General features: G+C 40.2%; 2 long non-coding RNA genes across 2 annotated transcripts in view; one reads left to right on the top strand and one right to left on the bottom strand.

Moving 5' to 3' along the window:
* The window catches only part of LOC145420611 (uncharacterized), a 250083-nt gene extending 225579 nt beyond the window's left edge, over positions 1-24504 (bottom strand). The window contains exon 1 of the long non-coding RNA XR_013901934.1: positions 24370-24504. This is a non-coding gene — a long non-coding RNA (uncharacterized LOC145420611). The remainder of the gene's footprint in view (positions 1-24369) is intronic.
* LOC145420314 (uncharacterized) lies at positions 21168-21960 on the top strand. Its single transcript, XR_013901610.1, has 3 exons — positions 21168-21633; positions 21716-21826; positions 21859-21960. It is a non-coding gene; the product is annotated as an uncharacterized LOC145420314 (long non-coding RNA).
* Positions 24505-25010: the final 506 nt, after the last annotated feature.

Raw genomic sequence — 25010 nt, 5'->3', positions numbered from 1 at the left:
AGTATATCATAAAAGCTGAGAGAGAATGAAATTGTATGAAGTCAAGATTCTTTTTCACTGGGTTTTGGGGTCATAAACATGATGGGTTGCTTTTCTGTTTGGTGGTGTAAATGCACAGCCATCTGAGTTTGAACTCCCAGTAACCTATACCCCATTTAGCCCTGTTGCACATGGCTAATATTGTTCCCACAATAGCAGCTCTTCCCCAGAAATTACATTGATATACGACTGATATATTCAATGAGTTATGAAAAAAAAAACCAGTAACTTCAATGTTTCTGTACCATTTGCAGATCTTAGTTAGGCTGATTGTGGGTATAGAAATGTAAGGGTCAGTTAAGCTTTGGCTTACATTTTCTTACCTTTAGCTATATGAGGGTTTCTCTATGGCTTAGTCCCCTAAGGAATCCAATAAAGTTAGCCCAATCTCTTTCTGTCCCCCCATCAGCCATATATGATTAGGCAAATTTCTGATTCATTACACTTTTCACTTTTTTCTTTTCTTCTGTTTAACTGAGTATCTTCTTTATCTATCATTCTGAGCTACGTTGGTTTGTACAGTAAGTCTGTGATAATTTCTCCCCTAATCATGAATTTTTTGGTCATGTTTTGCTTTCATTTTTTCTTGCCACATAAAGACACTAAACCAGAAAGTCTTCAATACCAAATTCTGTTCTGCTAAATTTAAATCTCATTGATAACAGCAGAAAATGACATAGATTATATTTTACAAATCCAACATCCTGGTATCTTAACGGTTCGATTCTTAATAAAGAGGTTAAGAAGAATATTGCAGAAATGAATGACAGTAGGTGTAATCAGACAATCCAAATGCAAAAATAGACTGTGCAGGGGGGAGTAGTGTAGAGTGTTCTGGAGATAGTTGAGGTGGTTTGGGCATCTGGTTAGGATCCCTCCTTGGTGCTTCCTCTTAGAGGTTTTTCCTTGTATAACCAGCTGGGAGGAGACCCTCTGAAAGACCTTCACGCCTTTTGCAACAACACAAACCTTTTAGAATGTTAAAGCTGTGAATTGATACAAATTATTGAAAAGACGTACAAAATGTGCCTGAATTGTTGTACTTTTTATTTACAATGCCATGACAACACTGTGTATATACAGATGCAGTCCTTATAACCTTTGATAATTTTGCCCTTTCTGCTGCACACATCGTTGCTTTAATCCCATTCCAAATGTCCAACTAAAATTGCTCATTTGCTAGGCTACTCTTTGATTGATAGGACTGGCAGGCCCTGTGTTCCTGTGTTCTCGGTCTTGCCTTAACAAAATGCAGTACAGGATTTAGCCAGTCCTGCAACTTTGCAGAGTGGACGTAATTATATAAAAAGGTAGTAATGTCCGGTCAGGGCTGCTATGGCTTTGCTAATGAATTCCAGGTTTCTGCTAAAAAGGGATCCTGCAACCCTGTTCCATAGGCATCTAGTACTAACTGCAGTGAGGCATTTATCACTGCTTCCAATCGATGCATGAGGATGACTTGACAGTTCAGACTTCGAAGGACCGGGCTTAGGACCCCAGGTACAGGACATTCATCTCTGAGAAGATGTTCCCATGCTGCCCCTCTCTCTGGGCCATTACAGTTTGAGGGATCATTGCAAGCATTGAGGGAGGAGTCTATCAATCATGTCAACCACACAGCAGCATGCTCTAACCCCACTGGACCTGGCTTCCTGAATCTCGCCCAACTCTGCCCTGCAAATATAATTACACTCTAGTTCAACCTTGTAGCTAAACTGGCCCCGAGGACATCTTCATCTCTCAGCCAGCAGTTTAAAAAAATTGTAATTTTACTTTAGAATAGTGAATATTGTTAGAATTTCTCACCGTGGCTGTAACCAGCCCTGAGATCATGGAGGTCATTTTTTTTCAGAATGAAACTGTGAAAATGGTGTGAACTGATGTTGTTGTGCTAAATAAGCTGACGCAAAGTAGTGCATGAAGTTGGTAAAAACATTATGAGAGCAGTGTGAACAGAGTGATCACACAATCTGATTAATATCTTTTGACTGATGGTGCTGTTGACATACAAAGAGAAAAGGTGTTTGGAGGTTTTGGACAAAAGACTTTATAAAAAGTTGTATCGGAAAAGGCTTTAGTGAGGTTTAAGAAAACTGGTTATTGTATACTACACACTGGCAGCTTACTCCATAATGGTGTTCAGCAGTAAAGGCTAATGTGGTACTATAACATGTGACTGCAGTTTTAAAAATCAATTAGTAATTCCTAATTTTATTAATCATATTATAGCAAAGAATTTGTGAATTTTGACAACTGTAAGAAAATTATTGTTTTTTTCTGCTTTAGATTCATACTGTAAATAAAAGAGTTCTCCAGCAGGGTTTGTCATCTTTGATGGATTGTTCCCAAGACAGTTATGATAGAGCCAGTAGCAGACTCTTCAGAGCCAACGTCAACCTGATTAAATGCTGGATGTGTACATGCAGAGCAGATTATGTATTAACACGAGTTTTGAGCACAGGGTTATGATGAAACACGATGATGCTGACAGATTTCTACTGTGTGCATTATACAACCGAGGCAGGTTATTACATTTTAAGACATTCAGATTTTCATTTTAAGTTGAAATTTTCTTCTAAAATTCAATCCATGAAATAAATAAAGAAATGTTAAAGAAATATACTGGTAATAGATAAGAAAAAAGAGGCAATGACTCTCACCTCTCTCACCTCCTGAGCTACTTTCCGTGTTTACTGTGATGCAGTGTGTTATTCATACAGGAAGACTTTAAGGGATGAGAAAATTTATCCACATACTTTCAGTTGCCTATTTTGTTATGAAGGTTACTTCCTTGCTGTGTTGCTGATTTCCTCCTGTGCTCTTTATCCCATCCTCATTAGTATCAAGCCATCAAATCAGCTCCTGTGTACTTTCTGTGTCTTTGTTACATACTGGTTCATCTTTTTGGACTTTGGACATCGCACCTTTACATCACCTCCTGTTTACCCACATGATTGATAAAATAAAACTTCTTTAATTACTTTACTGTCATCATTCTCGTGTGTTGTCTCAAGACCATAATTATCAAACATGAAAGCTGGCAGCAGATCTTTGGACCAGTCTCTCTACAAGACAAGGTCACATTCAAGTCTATATTTCAGCAATGAACACTTCTAACACATTGGCATTTAATCAAGTTATTTGGAATGAACCTGGTTTAAAAACTTTCCCAAAATTTAGGATACTGCTTCATTGCACCACTTTGCTTTGAAAGGTGGTAAATGGACAGGAAAAGGAGACACTTCCACTGAAATTGCTCGCACTTGCCTGCATGCTGAAAAAACTAAAAAAAAGCATTAAGGATTACTCAGCGTGTTCTTAGGTGATACCTACAGATCCTGGATGGCAGATCAGAAGGCACAATATCTGTCAGGCAGACAGACAATGAAACAGATTTGAATTCAGCCTACCTTACTCACTTCTTCTGTAAAGGGTTCATTCACACAGAGAAAATGTTGTGAAGGCGCTAGGGCTACCCAGAATCCCACTGTGCAACCGTATGCTTCACCCTTTTTGTCAGAGACTCACATCGAGGAGCAGTCTGCTGCTAACAGTCTGAGATCAAAGGGAAAAGTCCTGCAGATAAAAGTCGATTAGCGAAGAAAAAGAGACAGACTGACACAAGCTGAGCCCAGATTGAGCATAAAGTGGAGACAAAGGTGTGAAATAATTTTTTCTTCCCCCTTCAGATTCAAATTCTGTTCTTCTTCTTTTCGATTAGCATCAAAGTAATCATTACCATTACTGAAACAAATCTTGGCTGATAACTCAAATGCTTGACAGAACATCTCTGCTTCCCCTGAGCTTTGACTGCTTTGGCTTACGATAAAGTGCTAATCAGCTCCCACCTATGTGAAAAATTAACTTAACAACAGATGCTTGTGTTTCTCCAAGAAAATAAATGCCTGAACAACAGCCAGAAATGTCCCTTTTCACCTCTGGACAATAAAGTGTCTGCTTTGCCAAGTACTCTTTGACTTTGGTCCAGATGTCCAAGTCTATCAAATGGTGTTCGAGGAGTGCCGTGACCAGTGGTGAAGCTGGCCAAGAAAGCACTCGGATTTACTAATCTGACACGGGTCTGTGTGACTTCAAATAAAAAGAGCTTGCCCTTCAACTTGGATGTCTGCTTTCCACTCCTTGTCTAAATATGCGGAACATGAAAAACACTGGAGTTTTTCCATTATGCAGGGACACAAGCTGACCTGACCAAAGATAAAATATCAACAGATATTGTTTGTTACTTGTTTGGGTTCAGAGTGAGACATATTACAGTATTAACAATATAAAATTTGGTTTATAACATACAACTTTTTTCTCTGTCTGCTTATTAAAAGCTTGAACATGTCAGTGTAAGTAAACCTCACCCGAGGTATTACTTTTAAAAAGAGAAACATTTCACATTCTGAGTTTGTTGGGACAACCACCATCTACTCCTGAAAGCACAGACACGAATGATCGATTACAGTTTCCACTGGAACTTTGACTTTCTAACTCCAAGAAATAAAGATAGGCAATCATCCATCAGATCAGTGCTAGCGATAGCTTCCTAGGGCCTGAATATATGATTACATTGCTTTGACTCCATTTATCTGCATACCTCTTATTCAGCAGTGTGGACTGGAGTGTGCTACTCCACCCCAAAAACACTGTAGCCCAGAAATTTCCTCACAAGCTGTCCCAAATCCTCTTAATGCTATCAATCCTGCTTTCGCTCATTCCACTTCATTGTCTCTTTATTTTGCCACTTTCCTGCATGGGGAAGCTTGATTGATTTGGCTTTCAAGGATAGGAGACAGGAAAGTTGGGGGGCTAGGCAAAGTGTTTGGGAACATCGCATAAACTCTGACACAGACAAATGACTTGGGTCGGATGGGATGAATCCTTTGACTTTCGAAATATTGCAGTGGCTTCCTTTCACACCAGCAGCCTCGTCATGCCTTTTCTCCTGCTTGATAATACAGTGACAACCACATCTGTTCTCCTCTGGCCCATAACACTCATCTGGAGCAAATGATGAGCACAGCCATGGCATTATTTTAAGTGCTATTGTAACCTCTTTGGATATTTCCTTGGCACCTTAAAATGAAATAGTAAATATACTATGTATAGGCAGGCTGTTTGATGTTTGAATTTCATCATTTAATATTGAATCACTGATAACAATGAATTCTGTGTTCAGGAAATAGCAAAGTCTGTGAGACTGGAAGAAAGCCAGAAAGAGGAGGGTGTTTGAGTTCAGTAAGCATACCTAACAAAAAGTGAATCTATTTTCCTATTAAAATACTTGGATTTTTTTTTCAAGGATTTAAGGTGCAAGTGTCTTTATTAACATAACAGCTTCAAAACAATCAGTGAACAAAGCAGACAAAGAAAAAAAATGTGAATCAGAGAAATGAAACATTATTCTGCATGCTACACCCTAAACCTTAAATTATTTTACAGCTACTTACTCACGCTGTATCTCATATTCTATTTGCTGTGAGTGCAGATAGATTTAAAATTAATTTCAGTTTTTCTGCATGTTGCTATTTTTCTTGCATTTTTGGTGTATGTGAACATTGCTTTTGTTGTTACTTTTACCTTTGGCCTGACACCACACAAAAAACTGAATGAGTTACACCTTGCGGAATTCACTCACTTTAAATAAAAGAAAAAGCACATTAGAGAAAACAAGGCACAAGGAGAAGAAAAATAAAAAGAAATGAGACCGCAACTGGCACGAAGATTTTTAGCTATGTTTAGCAATCAGCTGGCAGGGACAAGGATCCAGATTCAGTGATGGGTTCATGTCCAATGATACAATACCCCTGCAGTGGAGTGGAGGCTATAGAGATAGGTCTGTCTGTCTGTCTGATGTGCAGAGCAGCCACCTTGTGCAACATATAGGTATAAAACAAAACCCTAAGTGAGGAAATGTGTATTGATTGCTTCTTTGTTGTAAAAGTGATTATTGGGTGTTAGTCTCCATTAAATGGTGTGATTTAAATTTGCAATTAAAATTCATTTGTGTGTTGAGTAACAGAGTATGTATGTGGGTTGCACTCATGAAAAACTTCAGATCTTTTCTGTCAATGCCAAACAGCTATTCTATTATTGACTTCTTCTGAATTTTTGGTGCCCCAGGTGTTGACAGTCATGTCAGCTACCTGTGAGCATGGACTCTACCACGATGGTCAGTTGGTGTCTGCTCTAAGAATGGCATGTATGACGGATCTGCATAGGGCCCATGCCATTGCTGATAGGATAGTAGTTTTTGGATGGGGCAGTGTGATGGTGTGTAGGGCCTGCGGCACCATTTAACCCTCCTGCCATCCTTTAAAAAACTCACACCCATCACCCTAGGGACCATTCTCAGCCACGCCATAAAAAGACCATATATCCATATTTTATTCCACTTTAAATTAGCCAACCTTGTAAAACTACTTCTCCCTGAAATATTCATGTAAAGTTTTAATTATATTTTCGTTGTTTTAACCCTTCAAATCCCAGTGTTATTACATGAGCGCCCTGTGTTATAAGCCCCAAAACCCAAAAAACGAAACTAAATATTTCCACAAAAAAACAGTTGAAGTAATATGTGATTGTCATTATAAGTAGGCCTTTAGATGGACCAAAGATTGGCACCAACATACATTTTGACCTGCCATTATTTTTTTTGCATTTTTTTTGCAATTTAAAAATTAAAACTTCAAGGCCCTGAGTCTTCATTGACATCCAAGAAAAGAAGAAAAAATAAAATCATATGATGATAATTTGGGGTTGAAAAATAGCGTTTATAATGGAAGTCAATGGGCAGAAAATGGTCCCCCAGGGTGATGGGTGTGGGGATTTCTGCTGCTCAGCCATTTTAGGCTGATTTAAGGAATTCACACTGGAATATTAACATTGACAGGTAAAAACTATCCTGTGGCAAGTTTGGTTATATTCCACTGAACACAGTGGAAATGGCAGCCATTTAACACATAGCAGTGGCACAAAAAGGTCCCAAGAAGGCAGGAAGGTTAAGGATACATAAACAGGTAACATCACATGGTGCAAAGAGTGGAATAAATGTGTTGGAAATGTGTGTTTGCAGCAGTCTGAGCGTTTGGCTAACAGGGTTTAGTTGTAATATACTGATGTCATTATTTGAAGCTTGGGCATATTTAATATGAGCACCCAGCAGTGTAACACTGTATATATGCTAGGAAAGCAGTTTTACACTTTAATATATTAAAAACTGCAAGTAGACAGACATCTTTTAAAAAAATCCAACTTTGTATTAAATTTAGCATAACTGAAATACATTGACTGACTCCATGGTTATAACAGGTATCATGACATGGTTATGCTGTTGTCACATTTTAAATGAGGTGGTACTACTGCTGCAAAAATACTTACACAAGCCTTCCGCAAGGCAGAGAATGAAGAGAGAATGCAAACAGTTTGCTTTGTAATGGAAATCTCAATAGCATTGATTTACACCATGTGCAGATTATTCCGACAGCACTGACAGGCAGCTGAGAGCCACACTGTGGGACAGAGACTTGGGGGCAATTAACAGCATTGACATAATTTTGTGTGTTGATCCTGAGCAGCAGGGTTTTCATAGAGAAGTTCCACCAGCTCCAAGCAATTCTTTCTCACTAATCCTTTCTCTTTTTAATGAAATTCATTTAATTTTTGTTAAAACCGCTTAAACATTTCAACCAGGGTTTTTTTGTTCCCTGTTGGAAGAGGCTCACCTTTGTGTATTACGAATAATTGATGGAATAGAGGTTCCGCTACAATATGCATGAAATTATCTCTGATTCCATCCAGAAAAGGAGGAAAGGATTCAGAGGCAAACAGCAGTTTAATAAAGACATTGCTCACAAAGCGTACTCTTTAACCTGCGTTTTCAATGTCTTCTAAAATCACCTACTGGGATTTTATGTGCTACATCTTAATGTGTCCAGAATGAAATATGTAAGAACCTGAGCAAAATACACTGGACCTTCTCCCACACATTTTGCTTTCTCCCACTATAATCATATCAAATGCTGATTTGAGTCAAGTGTTGCAGGTGGTGGGTCCATAGGTCAGCTCATTAAGGCTAATTATTAGGAATATGCTGCACGCTGAGTGGGTAGAACACTAAGCGCCTGAGGTGACACTAATGGCTCTGGAAACAAAAGTTGTCTAATCTCTGTAGCCTGATTAATTTGGCATTCTGCCACTTTGAGACCCTCACTGATGCCCTTTGAATGACTGATTGTCTGCAAGCAAGCACACTTTAAGCTAGTGGAGTTCTCTTACAGTGTCTGACGTTTAACATTTTACTTAAAGTTTATATATACAGCGAGTCTCCATATATTGCAGTCGTGTTTACAGGACTGTAAAGCCTATTTTTTAAGGTATTGGTTAATTGTGAGTTTTTAAAGGTCCAGTTCTGTAAAAAGATATCTGAGGTTTTATTACACAGTTTTCTTTTTAAGCAGCTTCTTCAGTTTCTGTCCTGCTAGCACCACAGAAACCCTACTAATCATGCTGGGTGAAGCAGTAGGAAAATCCCAAATCAGCTTTTTAATGAAATTATGGATATTTTAGGATAAACATGAAGAAAGTTATGTTTACAAGACAAGTAAGCTACATTTAAAATTTTAGGATGAACTAACATCTGTGAACCTCCACCGGAGCATAGAGCTTAGTGTTTTTCTGTAGGTAGGCCTACAGCACAATGCAGTATTAATGGAACCTTATGCTCGCCTCTTCTCACATTGCTCAAGGACAAAGATGGAGATGTTTTGTTACAAATGGGCAGAAAGGCAAAAAGCCTCAGTAGTGATTTGGCCAGCTAACAGGATCCTCAGAGTGGTCTTTGCTTACAGACTTTAGCAAAGTAGAAAAATTAAGATATCAGGGAATGCTGGGTATTAGGTGATCCAGCAATGAGGAGAAGAAATAGTCAACGAGAACGAGAAATCTTCACAAAATAAATAAGACCATAGATGTTAACCCTAACAACCCTTTGAATTGTATCAGCGCATTAGCAACTTAAGCTTTCTATGTCAGTGGACTTGAGCAGCATGACCTGGACTGGAGTTACAAATTTAATGACTTTGTTGAGTGATTTACATTAAAGAGAATATTAGAGTTCATGTCTGAACATGATATTATGTCACTCATGGCTTGTGTCACAGCAAGTCCATTTGAATTATTCCAATACCTGCAGTAGTCCAAACCAGGAAACAATAATCCTGTAATCTATACACACAAAATAAATGTGTGACTGTGGTGGGGCGTGGTCTGCAGTGCCGTGCAGGGAGGGCAGACGCACCTGCACGGCATCCTTAATCACGCCCGCCTAGTTAAAAACACGGGGACTCAGGGGTTGGTGTGTGTTGTGGTGTGACAAATATTGAATAAAATGGCTCAAACCTATGATCCCTGGACCCGCCGTGTCTCATTCACACTCATTTTATATCTACATTTCATTAGGTACTAGTGGTTTGTCTAGATTTAACATGGGTCTTGATACATTTTAACTTATAAGTGATTCTGTTGCCAGGTCTGGGTCAGTGCTTTGACAATACGTCTATTTCTCATGGTCCCTGGTTTTTTATCCCATATTATGGAGCTTTGGGTGCTGTTCAGATATTTTTTTCTTCTCTTGGTTTCATTGCCTCAGTGCTTCCCTATTTTGAATCCCTATGCTGTGTCTTCATGCCTTTTCCCTCCTGTATTCCTCTGTCTCTGTCTTCTTATTTAGGGTGATCAATAATGTCCCTTGTTTTTTCCTGTTTTACTTGAAAGGTTTGTTTCTGATGTGTCTCATTCTTGTTTTTTATTTTGAGTTTGTGATTATCTGCCTCGTCCTCCCTGTCTTTACCTGTTAGTTTCACTTGCTCCACTTGATCCTCTGTCTTGCTGCCTAATTACTCTCCCTGTCCCTGACAACCCCTCTGTCAGAATACCTGCTTATGTTGTTCCCTGTTGTTCCTTTGCTCCAGCTTGTTGCCCAGACTTTTTCATGGTCCTCGCATCCTTCCTGGCGCCTGTTCTAAATAATAGACTAAAACTAGAACTAGGCCTACTTTCAGTTTTAGAGTTTAATAACACTGAGATAAGGGACTCTCTAGAAAGAAAGCTAGAGTCAGTTACTGATGTACTTTAAGAATCTAACCTGCTCAGTGCTAAGTTTTCCACAGCAAACTGTGAGTTTCTATCCAACTCTTCTTCTCCTTCTGAGGATGCTGAAGTACATGTATGAAACTCATTTAATCAATAGTGCAATAGTCATCATAAGGACATGATCACCAGACACAGATGATCATAACTAAACATTTATTATCAGCTCAGAATTAAAAGATCATTTCTCATTTCTCATGCAAGCACTTAACTCAGAGTGAACATGTTCTTAGTTGATGAAAATATCTGATCATCCTTTCTGGAACTCGACAATCAGAGTTAATCAACCCAAAATTTACCTGTGTTCTAGTAGAGCTTATTTATGGATCTTGTACATCAGCCTTATAATTGGCTCACCACGTGTTATTTGTCAGACAGACAACAAACCAATAAGGAGAAAAACATAGTACTTACACAAAAAAAGAGGGAAAAAATATACAGGGTCCAGTAACCATCAAAGTGGCAGACATCCAAGAAAGGGTCTCCAGTATGAAAACTTGAACAGCACCAGGCCTACTGACTGAAGAAGCTGACTGCACTCCATGAGTATCTGGCAGCACAAATAAACCAGCTGCAGGTAGATGAGAGAAAGCCAAAATGGGTAACTGAAATTGGGCAGTCCTGATCCCCAAGGACCTCCAGAAGGGACCAGTCCCATCCAACTATCGGCCAAAAACCTGCCTCAGTACCACATAGAGGCTCCTGTCAGGCATCATAATAGCTAAGATGAATAGGCATATAGCTCAATACATGAGCTTGCCACAGAACAGTATTGGCAAGAATACCAGAGGAGCAAAATACCAGCTACTGGTAGACAGAGCAGTTGGATTGACAGTGGAATGTGATTTGGATGGGAAAAGTGTAGTTGGATGGTAATGAAGAGAGGGATAGGTAGTCAGAACTGAGGGGATTGAACTACCAGAAGGCAGCACTGCAGACACTGAGGACAGCTAAAAGTACCTGGGAATCCAACTGGTTTCCTAAAGTTGCAACCCTCAAGTACCTGCAGAGAGTAAGGCAAGTCTGAGCACAAGATCCATAGAGGCTGGGGTCTATCACACCAGGCAATAACCAAGGTGCAGGCTGTTTAAAGATCCCCCTGAGACAATCAAGCACATAACAGCAGGGTGCAAGATGCTAGCAGGTATGGCATCCTTGGAATGCCATAACTGAGTGGCTGGAATAGTATACAGAAACATCTGTGCTGAGTATGGCCTGGGAGATGCCCCTAGGGTGGTCGAGAATGACCAAGCTAAGATCCTGTGGGACTTCCAGATGCAGACGGACAAAATGGTGATAGCTAGTCAACCGGACATAGTAGTGGTGGACAAGCAGAGGAAGACAGCCTTTGTAATAGATGTAGCGGTATCGAATGACAGGAACATCAGTAAGGAGGAACACGAGAAGCTTAAGTACCAAGGGCTCAGAGAAGAGCTCGAGAAGAAGTGGAGGATGAAGGTAACAGTGGTCCCAGTAGTAATCGGGGGACTCAGTGCAGTGACTCCCAAGCTAGGCAAGTGGCTCCAGCAGATCCCTAGAACAACATGCGCAATCAATTCAATTCAATTCAATTCATTTATTCAGCGCCAAATCACAACAACAGTCACCCCAAGGTGCTTTTTATTGTAAGGGAGAACCTACAATAATACATACAGAAAAGCACAGGAACAGCAAATACACTGTGCAGGACCCTCAAGCTCCCAGGGCTCTGGTAGAGAACCTTGCAGGGGCAAGAGAGTATTATATCCTACAGAACATGCATGTTAGAGCAAGGATGTTAATATCTTGACATACAGGATGAGGGCATAGTACTTATATGTTCTTTGCTTCTTTTAAACAGAAAGTCAGTTTGTTCTGTTACAGTCAAAATGCCACATATTTCTTTATTACAATGACCATGATGGTGAAAGTACTTTTTTTAAACCCAAATCTAACCCAAACCCTGATGGTAAACCTGTGTATATATTTTGAGGATAAAACCATAACACCCTATATGGCCATTAAGTTAGTAGTAGTAAGTAGATTCCTGATGACCAGTGACTTTAGGAAGTTAGGTAATATGAAATCATTCTATCATTTAGATACAGTTCATTTATTCCCATCTGTATATGAAACCCTGAAAATAGTTTATTCTTCCAATGTAAACAGTTACCCAACATCCTAACACCAATGTATGTCCAGTCTTAAATCTGCTGGTACTGGGACCACGTTGTATTACTGTCAGTCTCAAATGAGAGCAAAAGTAATTGAGCTTGATTAACCTGGCCCTTTGCCATATCATTAGATTGATAGAAGGAAGTGGCAGATCAGACAGGAGAAGGCGGGAAGCACTTAAGTCATAAAGCAAGGTCATTCTGACCATGTGACTCACTCTTTTGCAGTGTTTGTTTCCATTTCCTTTGGCACGGTACTCACAATGTTAACTGTGTGAACGAGGGCCAGATATTTTACTTTCCTGGGTGACCATCTTCTTGACAGCTGCATTGTAAATGGAAATTGAAAACAGGAGACTGTGCATCACTATGCATACACTATATTTGCTATATGGATGGCTGCAGTCAACTATCTGTTTCAGTGCCAAAAAAGCTGCTATGTCAATCCTTTTATCACATTTATTTTGGGCTATCTGATAAACAAACCAAATGCAAGTCAGATTCATCAGGGAAGTGGTTTTTTGTTTTGTTTTGTTTTTTAAAAAAAAAAAGACCGAACAATACAAGCAGATAAAAATAAGGCATCCACTGTAAATGGAAGGTTTTGTCTGGCATCAAAACCAATGTAGTCGTTGTCATGTTTAGTCATTCTACTGCGTATCTGTAATAATATTCTAGGTTTTTCAGTTTATTTCAGAGCCCATATTTATCAAGAAGATAAATCAGAATCAGTATCCTCCAGAGTGTAACAACTCCAATATTTTATTTATTTTATATGCATGTAAAATAAAAGAAATTGCTGGAAAAGTTGTGGCAACTTTGCTCTTGAATAAACTTTCAAAATCTTTTCTCCAGTAAGTTCTACTTCTAGTTTGCATGCAGGCAGTTAGCAAATGATTGCGAGGCTCTACTGTGCATCCAAACATGGCTAATTTCTTTCCCATTTGGTCTGATATTTGGCTGTTATATAGTCCTCCTATCTTCATCATGTATAATGTCTCTGAATATATATGCACTAAATTCAGAGCTGAAGGTTTAGCAGGAAACAGTTTGTGTGCTATTCTTATATAGGAGATTAGACAAAGAAAGCAAAGTCTAGAGATCTCAGTAAATATTTTCAAATGAAGAGCAATATGGGTAATAAGTCTGTGAACATTTCCAGTAGCTGGGTATCTGCTGAGCTGCCCTGAGTGTGTTCTGGCTTCATTTAGGGAGAGAGCTTTGTCCAGGGAGTACGCCGTTACAGATGTTTATGACATTCTGCGGGGGAGCAGGGGCTCATGCTTGCAATGTTTGTGTGGGAAGAATTTGGGGAGAAGAGATTACATTGATCTTATTAATTACTGCCATAAAAACAGCAAACATCATTAAAGTGTAATTCCATTAGAGCTCCTCATTCCACCGGTATTCATTAGCAGAAAAGAGTGGGAAATGGGAGGCTCTGAGGGAGGCGACGTGCATCTGTCCACGCCCACACACACTCATGTAAGAGCACACACACACACACACACACACACACACACACACACACACACACACACACACACACACACACACACACACACACACACACACACATTCTCTACAGTGACTCTGAGAGTGTTGTGCAGAATCCGAATAAGGGTACCACTGTGATATGGAGACAGCTGTAGTATCAGAATTTTCTGAAGAATCATACAATATATTTTGAAGTTGGTCAACTATCAGCCTTTTCTTGTCATCTAGTCGTGGGTTGGAAAATAATTCCAAAATGGAAGTTATGCCAACATCAAGATACGACTTTGACTCACTGTCAGCATGAGTAGCCTGGACTTTTTTGTTAAACTGTCTAGCAAGAAATAAAAGGGCACACCACAAGGGTGACTTAGGCTACGTTCACACTGCAGGCGAAAGCGCATCAAATCTGACTTTTTTGACCCTATGCGACCCATATCCGATCACGGTTTGACAGTGTGAACAGCACAAATCCGATATTTTCAAATCCAACCTGGGCCACTTTCGTATGTGGTACTGAATTCGATACATATCTGATGTTTTAGAAAGAGCCTGCAGTTTGAACGGTCATGTCGCATTAAATCCGTCTTTTACGTCACTGACACAAGACAGACGCCAATTATCAGCGCTGGAGAAGCACCCGAGAAGACATCGGGAACGCTTCCTGGCCATCAAGCGTAGATGTTAGTGAAACTGTTGGGAAGACAACGTTGGAGAAACGTGAACATTTTATTTGTACTGTATAATATGCAGATTCTAACAGGCTAGTGCTAATGCTAGCTAAATGTGAATAGGATTTGCAGCCTATATTTCACTTTTCCCCTATCAAGCGGGCCACCTGTGCTGTTGACTTTGGCTGTGAATCAGAGACCAGTGCTACTGAACACCAGATTATGTTATCCTCAGGATAAAACTAAGACCTTTTTATGCTTTCCACTCGTAGTCTGCAATTTTGGTGATCAACGTCAGAACCTTTGGATTGAACGCAAGGTGTTTCTTAGACGTGTTCCGCTCCACTTTGGATCCCTTGTCGGGGTTTATCTGAACGAGGCATCTGTCAATGAAAAACAAAAACTTAATTAAGAAACTGAGGACTGGACTGTATGCGTTTTTTACGTTTGCAATTAATCTAACAGTGTAGATTGAGCTTGCTTTTGAGTGCGTGTTTGGACATACAGGTCATTGTGGAACAGAGAGGTGATGCAAAGATGTTTGGTGAACCTGCGAGTCTCTATTGCAAATACTATTTCAGGGCAGTGAAACATCCGTGAACATCTACTACTCAAAGGTCTCTTTCTATAACTTGACATGAGCATGAATCATATTTCAGAGACAGCCATCTGAAACTCAAATATTAATTATTTGTTGATTTATCAATCTACAAATCATCTCAACACTCAAGCATTGCTCAGTCTTATGTGTTCTAGATGCAAATGAAAGGAGATGTTTCAATATATAAAATTGACTGGTGCTGCCTTAAATTTATAAGAATTCCAAGGTTGATGCTTGGCCTACTGGATAAGAAATGTTCATGCAGTAGTAAGAGTCAAACATCAGGATAAGTGCCTCGCTGAAGATAGTGATACGTCCATTCACAATGGTCTGGTCCACAGATAACATGCAATGCTCGGTTGCCAAAGTAGAGTTTCCTGTTATGTACATGAACAAGAGACAATGGGACAAAAAGTCAAAAAACAAATCCACACATGACTCAAACAACTGCTATGTTACAATTGATGTATATCAATTATATATACTGGCACGCAGTTTGGGCCCCTCAGTCAACTGCAAGGTGCCCAAATGCTTTAGCCAATCAGACAGAATTTAGCAGTATAATAATCACATCAAATATCAATGGTCTTATTAAACCATACTATTATTATGAAATTGAGAAAAGCCACAACAACCAATCAGACCACAATCCAACTCAGAAGTGTAAACTCAAAGTTTTAACTGACCATAATATAAAGAGGTATCATGCACAAAAAGTTTAAATAGATAAAGATAAATATTCATACCACAAAGAACAATGCATGGTGCACTTGGTGTAGCTACAGTCCACTTCAGAGGGTAGGGTTGTTTTAATTCACTTTGAAGAACATCTGTTCTTCCTCTTCATTGAAGTACTTGAGAAGTAGTGGAAGAAACCCTGCAACATTGACGTCTGCAACATTCTTGCTAGATGTTTCCATTTCTCTGAAGATGGCCGCCTTTCTCTTGGTCTTGTCATTGCTTTTAAGGAATGAAACAACTCTGGCACATTTATTTGCTGTGTTTTTCTCATCCATGTCCATGGATGAGAAAAACACAGCTCTTCAAAATGAATCTTGATGCCAGTTATCTCAAACAGATATGGCCATTCCTTCGTCAAGTCAGAAGTCTCAGTTCCACGAATAATGTCTTTTCTCTGAGTGAAGAAGGTGACCCTCATCATATTCTCAATAGCTTTGGTGTCACAGTATTTTTCTCTGTACTTTTTTTAAACTCTTCTTTTTCACGCTTTTGGAATTCAGGCTGAAGCCGTGTTGGTTGCCAGTTTATGCAAACTGTCTAGCCTTCTCTTTTGAGTGGGGCTACCCTCTTCTTCACTGCTACTAATGAGCTTTCTCTTAAAGGAAAGTGAAATCATTCCTCTCTTAAGGTTATCCACTCTGCTGACCATCTGTTTGGTGACAGTGTCATACCCACTGCCTACAACTTCCCCTTCAATTACATCAGTAGATTTATTTGCTGTGTTTTGCTGTGTTCTAGCTCAGCAAGTACAATCTTACTGCAGTCAAGTAGTTCCATGGATATGGATTTCAGACCTCGTTGACTGCCTGACAACAGTTGGCATTTTAAATTTCAAATTCCTTGGCAGAAAATTCCATCTGATGGAAACAGGAAAATGGCCAACAAAAAGTGAGAGGCTACCCTGTGGCATTACAGGGTAGGTCATTGTCATCTTTCTTGCTATCTCACTGAGGTGTTTCTTCCCAGGTGTTGAGCATATGGTTAAAATTTCACTGACAATGACAACAACAACAACAATCTTTATTTATAGAGCACATTTAAAAGCCTTGGGCATACCAAAGTGCTTTACATAAAACAATAAAAAATAAAACAGTTCACACATTAACATCAAATACATAAAAGTAACGGATTATGTTCACAGATAAAAGCCACCAATAAGAGTAAACTGCAGCACATAGGTTATAGCAAGGTAAGACTGTACCACCATGATAAAAGACACCAATAATGGAAAGATAGCAGAGAATTTAATACAATACAATACAATACAATAGGTCAATAGGTCACTGCAAGCAAGCCAGCATTTAACTGGTAGAAAAGGCAAGTTTAAAAAGATATGTTTTTAGCCGTGATTTAAAAGAATGAATAGAATCAGACGCCCGGATGCCAATCGGGAGATTGTTCCACAGCTCCGGTGCAACTAGAGCAAACGATCGATCACCTCTAGATTTCAGTCGAGATCTGGGCTGAACCAACAGTAACTGTGAGGATGACCTTAAAGCCCTAGCAGGAGCATATGGGTTTAAAAGTTCCTTAAGATAGCTTGGTGCAGTGTTATTGGTAATTTTAAAAGTAAACAACAAAATTTTAAATTGAATACGATATTTGACAGGCAACCAGTGCAGATCAGCAATGAGAGAGATGATTTCAAGTCTCTCACTTTTTGTTGGCCATTTTCCTGTTTCCATCAGATGGAATTTTCTGCCAAGGAATTTGAAATTTAAAATGCCAACTGTTGTCAGGCAGTCAACGAGGTCTGAAATCCATATCCATGGAACTACTTGACTGCAGTAAGATTGTACTTGCTGAGCTAGAACCACCTGAAGAGTTGCAACATAGAAGATAAGCTGTTTTGACATAATGATACAGCACTTTAAAGCCATCAATTCATATAATATAACCTCCATTATTTTTTTCTTAAATTTTTTTTTTTTTGCCTGCCTGTCCTCTTTGGTTCTTTTGTCATCAGAATTACTGTCTAAAGGCCAAGAAAGATGCCTTGCCGTATTGGTCCATTTGATTGACCTTTGTTTTTATTGTTTATTTTATTTTATTTTATTTTCAGTTGTTACATATGGGACAGACATGACTGGGCGAAGGAAAGGGAGAAAGAAAGAGAGAGAAGGAAAAAACAGCGGGAAGAGGAACGGTGATAAGGGCACAAAACAAGGTGGGGGACAAAAAAATACATATATACAGTGGGGCAAAAAAGTATTTAGTCAGCCACCGATTGTGCAAGTTCCCCCACTTAAAATGATGACAGAGGTCAGTAATTTGCACCAGAGGTACACTTCAACTGTGAGAGACAGAATGTGAAAAAAAAAATCCATGAATCCACATGGTAGGATTTGTAAAGAATTTATTCGTAAATCCAGGTGGAAAATAAGTATTTGGTCAATAACAAAAATACAACTCAATACTTTGTAACATAACCTTTGTTGGCAATAACAGAGGTCAGACGTTTACTATAGGTCTTTACCAGGTTTGCACACACAGTAGCTGGTATTTTGGCCCATTCCTCCATGCAGATCTTCTCGAGAGCAGTGATGTTTTGGGGCTGTCGCCGAGCAACACGGACTTTCAACTCCCGCCACAGATTTTCTATGGGGTTGAGGTCTGGAGACTGGCTAGGCCACTCCAGGACTTTCAAATGCTTCTGACGGAGCCACTCCTTTGTTGCCCGGGCGGTGTGTTTTGGATCATTGTCATGTTGGAAGACCCAGCCTCGTTTCATCTTCAAAGTTCTCACTGATGGAAGGAGGTTTTGGCTCAAAATCTCACGATACATGGCCCCATTCATTCTGTCCTTAACACAGATCAGTCCTCCTGTCCCCTTGGCAGAAAAACAGCCCCATAGCATGATGTTTCCACCCCCATGCTTCACAGTAGGTATGGTGTTCTTGGGATGCAACTCAGTATTCTTCTTCCTCCAAACACGACGTTACAGGTCTGTGAGAGCCAGAGATTTTCCTTGCTCGAGGTGACCAAATACTTATTTTCCACCCTAATTTATGAATAAATTCTTTATAAATCCTACCATGTGAATTCATGGATTTTTTTTTCACATTCTGTCTCTCACAGTTGAAGTGTACCTCTGGTGCAAATTACTGACCTCTGTCATCATTTTAAGTGGGGGAACTTGCACAATCGGTGGCTGACTAAATACTTTTTTGCCCCACTGTATATATATATATCAATGACCTGGATCACCTGTTGAGAGAGAAAAAAAGAAGAGAAAACAAGCAAAAAAGAGAGCGATATAATATACAAGATCATCGCGATAATCTATGTGTATATAACAGTAAATACTAAATACTGAATATTATTGTGCAGCATGTAAGATCAACAGCGCACAGTGTGCTTTGAGGTAGCAGCCAAAATGGGTGTAGTTTGTATCTGTGAGCACCCATGTGTACACCTGTGAGCATCAGCGTGCTTGTATTCAAAAGGTTCCTTTGTGCAACGATCTGCTAGAGGGTGTGGGGAGCCACAGCCCTGTCCTCCAGGGCATGAAGCAGGTATGGAGGAGATCCAGGCTCCAGACATCCAGAGACCCTCAGAGAACAAGAGACCAAGGAAGACCAATGGAGGGGCAACCGTGCCACTCTCCCAGAAAGAGCTGAGGAGAGCCCGATATGAGGGGTCACCTAGCAGCCGTGGAGCAGAACCCAGAGGGGGTTGCAATGACGTGCCCATGAGCTCCGCCAGCAGCCAGCTGTGGCAGAGTGGACCAAGCCCCAGGCCCAGAGGCCGATGGCACCCCACCCCCCGAAGGGGCCCGACCGAGCCACAGGCGCCAGGCCCTGACAAGCAGCCACCGGGAGTGAGCCGGTGCATAACTGAGCGCGCAGCCCCGGACACCAAGAATCACCAATGTACCGATGCCTCACCTGCACCCTGGTGACACACCTGCACCCCAAGGCCCTGAATGTGTGGGTGATTGTGGTGGAGCGGGAAGAGGGAGGCAGCTGGAGATGGGGAGGGAAGGAAGGGAGGGGCAAGAGGCCCCTCACTGGGGCCAGCTCCCCCACTGACCCCAATAGGCACCCCCACACTCTGGAACCCACCAGGGCAAGGGGGCCCAGGCCCATCCGGACCAGGGCCCACAGCAGCAGCACCGCCCGGCCCCAGAGATTCCGGGGCAGCCCACCCGACCCCACCACAGAGAAAACTGCACTCACCCCGACATTCACTCATCTCCCAGACTACACAAGACAATAGACACCCAGGTTGAGTTCTTCCTTCCCTCTCTATAATCTCACCCCCATCTGCAGAGCGAACTCCTTGAGACCAGAGAACTTCTGCAATGATGAAGAGCCCCCAGTTGGCTCGATGCACCAGAGTCCCCCTGCGACAGGGCTGAGCCCCCATGCGCCCACCCACCCGCCCACAACCTCAGCGACACACCAACCAGGCCCCAAGCCCCCAAGGCCCAGCCAGGGCCCCAGCCCAGAGATGGAGCACCCCCAGAACCCCATGCCCGCCTCAAACCCACCCAGGGGCAACCAGGCTTCCAGGTCAGTAACCCACGTCCGTCAGCACAGATCCTACCCCAGCCCCACTGCACGCAGCCACAAGGAAACCATCATCTAAGAGCTATCTGTAACAGGTCGTGACCACAATCCCGGGTTGAGTCCTCCAAGGAAGACACTCCTAGGTAATCCCCCGACACCCCAAGCCTGTCCCTACCCCCACACCAATCACAACAGCGAAGGTGGGACCAAACTACGACACCCACCGCTAGGTGATGGAGCTGATCAAAGGAGCCCAGAGGGATTGATCTGATGTGGTGGCAGAATCTGTATCAAGACTAATATAATCTATTAGATAATTTCTATATTGGTTAGAGTTATGATTATTTTTATTTTTCCAGTTCATGAGGACTGTTTTCTTGGCAACCATATGGGCTTTATTCTTTTCTGTAGTGACATTATCTAAGTTGCCCAACAAGCACACTAAAGGGGAAGTTGGAATGTTACAACCTCCATTATTTTGACTGTCAAAGTTCATTCTTATCAACAGAGTTAGTCCTGATACTGACTGCAACAAAAGAAAAAGAAAACTAGTAACACTTCTGTGGAAGGATAAAATAAGTGGTCAGATCAATGAGGTTTGTTATTAGCATTGGGCTAAAAACATTCATGAGTGATTTTACAATCTATATAACCTATCTATGCTAACACTTTAAGAGAGTCCTTCTGTGAAACAGAGGCATGTACTCACCAGAAATGAGCATCTTGTCAGATCGTGTTACTGGACTTGTACTTGTACTCAGTTCAGCGGTTGCTTGGAGGACTGTCAAACACATCTTGATGGCCTAATAAAGGACACAGTGTCATGGTTCGGGTGAGTATGGGGTTTTTCCACTCCGCTGGGCTCCACCTTCAGGCAGAGACTCCAATCAGCTTCCACACCTGGTTCCAATCAAGTCACCAGCATATAAGACCAGCATTCACAACAGACCTCTGCCAGATCTTCTGCTAACTCATGTTAGTGCTAGGCCGCCAAGCCCTTGTGAGAACCCTTAACTACTGCTTTTCTCCTCACCGTGTTTTCTTTGTCATAGGACCCACCTGGCCGTCGTGATTCCCAACCCAGACTACTCACATCTCCGCCTGGACGCTGGTTCCATCATCTGGTTGCTCCCTTTCCATCGTCGGACTACACCTGCCTGCCTCTCTGCCAAGCCCCTCACTCCAAGCATATTCTGGATCCTCTCTGGACACTCCTCACCCGGAACCCCCTGGACACCCCCTCCTCGCATGACACTTTAAACCTGCAACGCGTAAGCCCTAACCACCATAGTCTAATCCTCCAGCTGTGATTCACTAAGACTACCACTGACTACTTTTCTCCTCTCATCATAGTGACTGCACACCTCCATCCAAGCCGCTGCCCCCTTTTTCCATTCCCCGGATCCATCCGTGAAATCTAGCACTCAGAGTTTCATGTTCACAGTTTTGCCTCACAGTTCTCAGGTCATAGCTTCCACAGTTCATAGCTTCCACAGTTCATAGCTTCCACAGTTCATAGCTTCCACAGTTCATAGCATTCATAGTTTTCTGCTCTGTAACTTCACTAGGCTCTGTAAATAAAGCACTGTGTTCACGCCCGTTTTGCCTCCCTCTGTGTCTGCATTTGAGTCCACAGCCTGGCCCTCTCGGCCGTAACACACAGGACAGGAATTACATCTTATATTTGTACACAGACATCACAAAGCTCAATTTGTGATTATCAATAGTTAACATAATTATACACTCAGCTCAATTGATACACTTTGAAGTGTTCCTCTCTTGCTATAATGCCACGCAGTACAACACAACTACCATCCACTATTAACTGTGTCAACAAGTGTGCCCAGTAAATTTATTTGACTATGCATATTTTTCTGACATGAAAGTTTTGTTACATACAGAATTGAAATACATACTTGTCTTTTTAAGCTGTGAGAGAAGTTTTCTAACTTCAACTGGCCGCAGGACAGGAAGGAGGTCACTTTCCTGCAGATAGCTCAGGTCCTCCAGTCCCTCAACTCTCAAATCTTGTAAAAGCTCGAGCAAAGGCTCAGGGTCTTTCAGTTTAGGTAGACTTGACTTGATGAAGGACAGAAGCGGACTTTATGTATCCATGACTAGGAGGACTAGAAGGGATGAGAGACTGGTTTTTGATGCATGAGTGTAAAATGTTGTCCCACACAGCTTGTACACAGGTGAAGGATAATAATCTAACCTCAGCCCAGGTTTACAATAACTCTGCTAGCCAGCAAGATAGCGGCTGGTCTAGCTGTATACTAACTGCAACTTATACTGACAGACAACGTGCTTTACCTTTATAGCTAGGGATTCCATGCCTTTTACCATCTCAGTAAACCACAAGCCATAGTGGTCAAGCAATACCAAGTTAATTCTACTAAGCTGAGTTTGATATACTTGCCTTGCAGCACTGGGTGGATGATCTTTCACCAACCTCTCTCTTCCACCGGGCTTTCCACAGCCATACCCGTGACCTTGTGGTTGTTAGTTCAAATTTATTGGGCGATGTTTATCGTCATGTTTTTTATTCCTATTGATTATATTTTCACCTCTGAATTATTGAAACAGACCTAGATGGCATAATATTTTCAGCAAAATTATAATTTAAATACTCCTTTAATTATTAATTGTTCTCATTAATTTAGATCATTTTATATATTTTTCCATAGTATTACATTTGAATTTAACAGTTCAATCTCTCAAATAACAGAAAAATATTTGTGAAATTATGATACATTTGTGATTAATGCATATGTACAAAAAATATATTTAAAAAACAAGAAAATTAGGTTTTATTACATTTACAGCGATCTTATGTTATTTTACATTTGACGTGTAAAATTACAGTCTATTTATGTAAATTTAATGATGTTCTAGAAAAACAGTAAAAAACCCCTCTGAAATACACAGTAAAATACTTTTATATTACAATTTTTTTTACAGTGTAGTTTTAAAGTTAAGCCTGACTTTCTTTGTGTTGTTTTAGTCTGGAGCTTTGGACTATGATCTGTTGATCGCACAGTGAGTTAAACTGGATTCACGCATCCTCACATCCTGTTTTAAATTCTTCCTGAAAAATGACAAAAAATGACAACACCTCTTCAGTTCATCATTAAGTCCATTACATAATTTCACTCCCAAAACTGACACACATCTATACTTAACATTGGTTCTCACTTTAGGTATTTCAGACTTATAAGACCCCCTCAAATCATATTTTCCATCTCTTAGTTGAAACATACTTAAAATACAAATTGAAAGATTCTTTTTCATCACTCGATATATCATTTCTAAAGTTTTAGAATATATAATGTCCATGAATTTTAACATAGATGATCCTACAAAAAACTGGTTGGTGGACTCCCTATATCCAACTTTATTTATTATTCTAATAGCTCTTTTTTGCAATTTAAATATTGAATCCAAATATGTTTTGTATGTGTTCCCCCAAATTTCGCAAAATAGGTCATATAAGGCAAACAAAGGGAAGTATACAATAAATAAAGGCAGTTCTTATTCAAAGAATCTCTTGTATTATAAAGAATAGAAATAGACTTGGATAATTTCGGTTTCACATGTTCTATGTGGGGCTTCCAACAAAGTTTATCATCAATAATTACTCCTAAAAATGTTGTCTGATATACTCTTTCAATTTCAACATTATTTAAATTCAATTTTACTTTAATATTACATTTACTACCTCCAAATAACATAAATTGTGTTTTACTTTCATTCAATGATAGTTTATTAAATACAAACCATCTATTTAACTTCATGAGTTCTGTTTCCCCTGTTTATCTATGTCCTTTCCAGAGCAAAATAAGTTTGTATCATCAGCAAATATCACATATTTTAAAGTATCACTGGCTGTACAAATATCATTTATATAAAGTAAAAATAATTTAGGTCCCAAAACAGATCCTTGCGGAACTCCACAAGTTACTTTTCTAAGTTTAGATTTCATGTTATTAATACTCACATATTGGAACCTATTATTCAAGTAACTATTTAACCAAAATTGTACAACACCTCTTAAACCATACCTTTCACACTTCCGTAAAAGTAAAGAATGATCTATCGTATCAAAGGCTTTACGTAAATCAATGAACACACCTATTCCAAACTGTTTTTCATCCACAGCCGTTGCAATGTTTTCAATAAATTCCATCACAGCTAAAGATGTTGAACGATTTCTTCTGAAGCCATACTGATGATCATTCAATAAATCATATTGATCAATAAAGGAATCTAGTTAGTTTGCAAATAGTTTTTCAAGAATCTTCGAAAACTGAGGCAGTAAAGATACCGGTCTATAGTTTGACACAATCTGTTTATCACCAGTTTTATATAATGGGATCACTTTGGCAATTTTCATTTTATCTGGATATATTCCAGTTTGAAATGATTTGTTACAAATATATGTTAATGGCGGAAGGACACTATGAAGAACTTCTTTAATTAGTGACATGTCAAGGTCGTCACAATCCATGGATTTTTTACTCTTGAATTTACTCACCACTTCCACAATGTCACTCTCACAGACTCCACCAAGAAACATTGAGTTACATTTACAAGAAGTAGAATCTACTTTATCATCATTTCCTCCTGGTACAGAAATCTCTTTTGTCAA

Source organism: Astatotilapia calliptera, chromosome 15, assembly GCF_964374335.1.
Source record: "Astatotilapia calliptera chromosome 15, fAstCal68.1, whole genome shotgun sequence".
NCBI lineage: Eukaryota > Metazoa > Chordata > Actinopteri > Cichliformes > Cichlidae > Astatotilapia > Astatotilapia calliptera.
The sequence above is the reverse complement of the archived record's forward strand: the minus strand, read 5'-3'. Positions and strand labels throughout refer to the sequence as shown.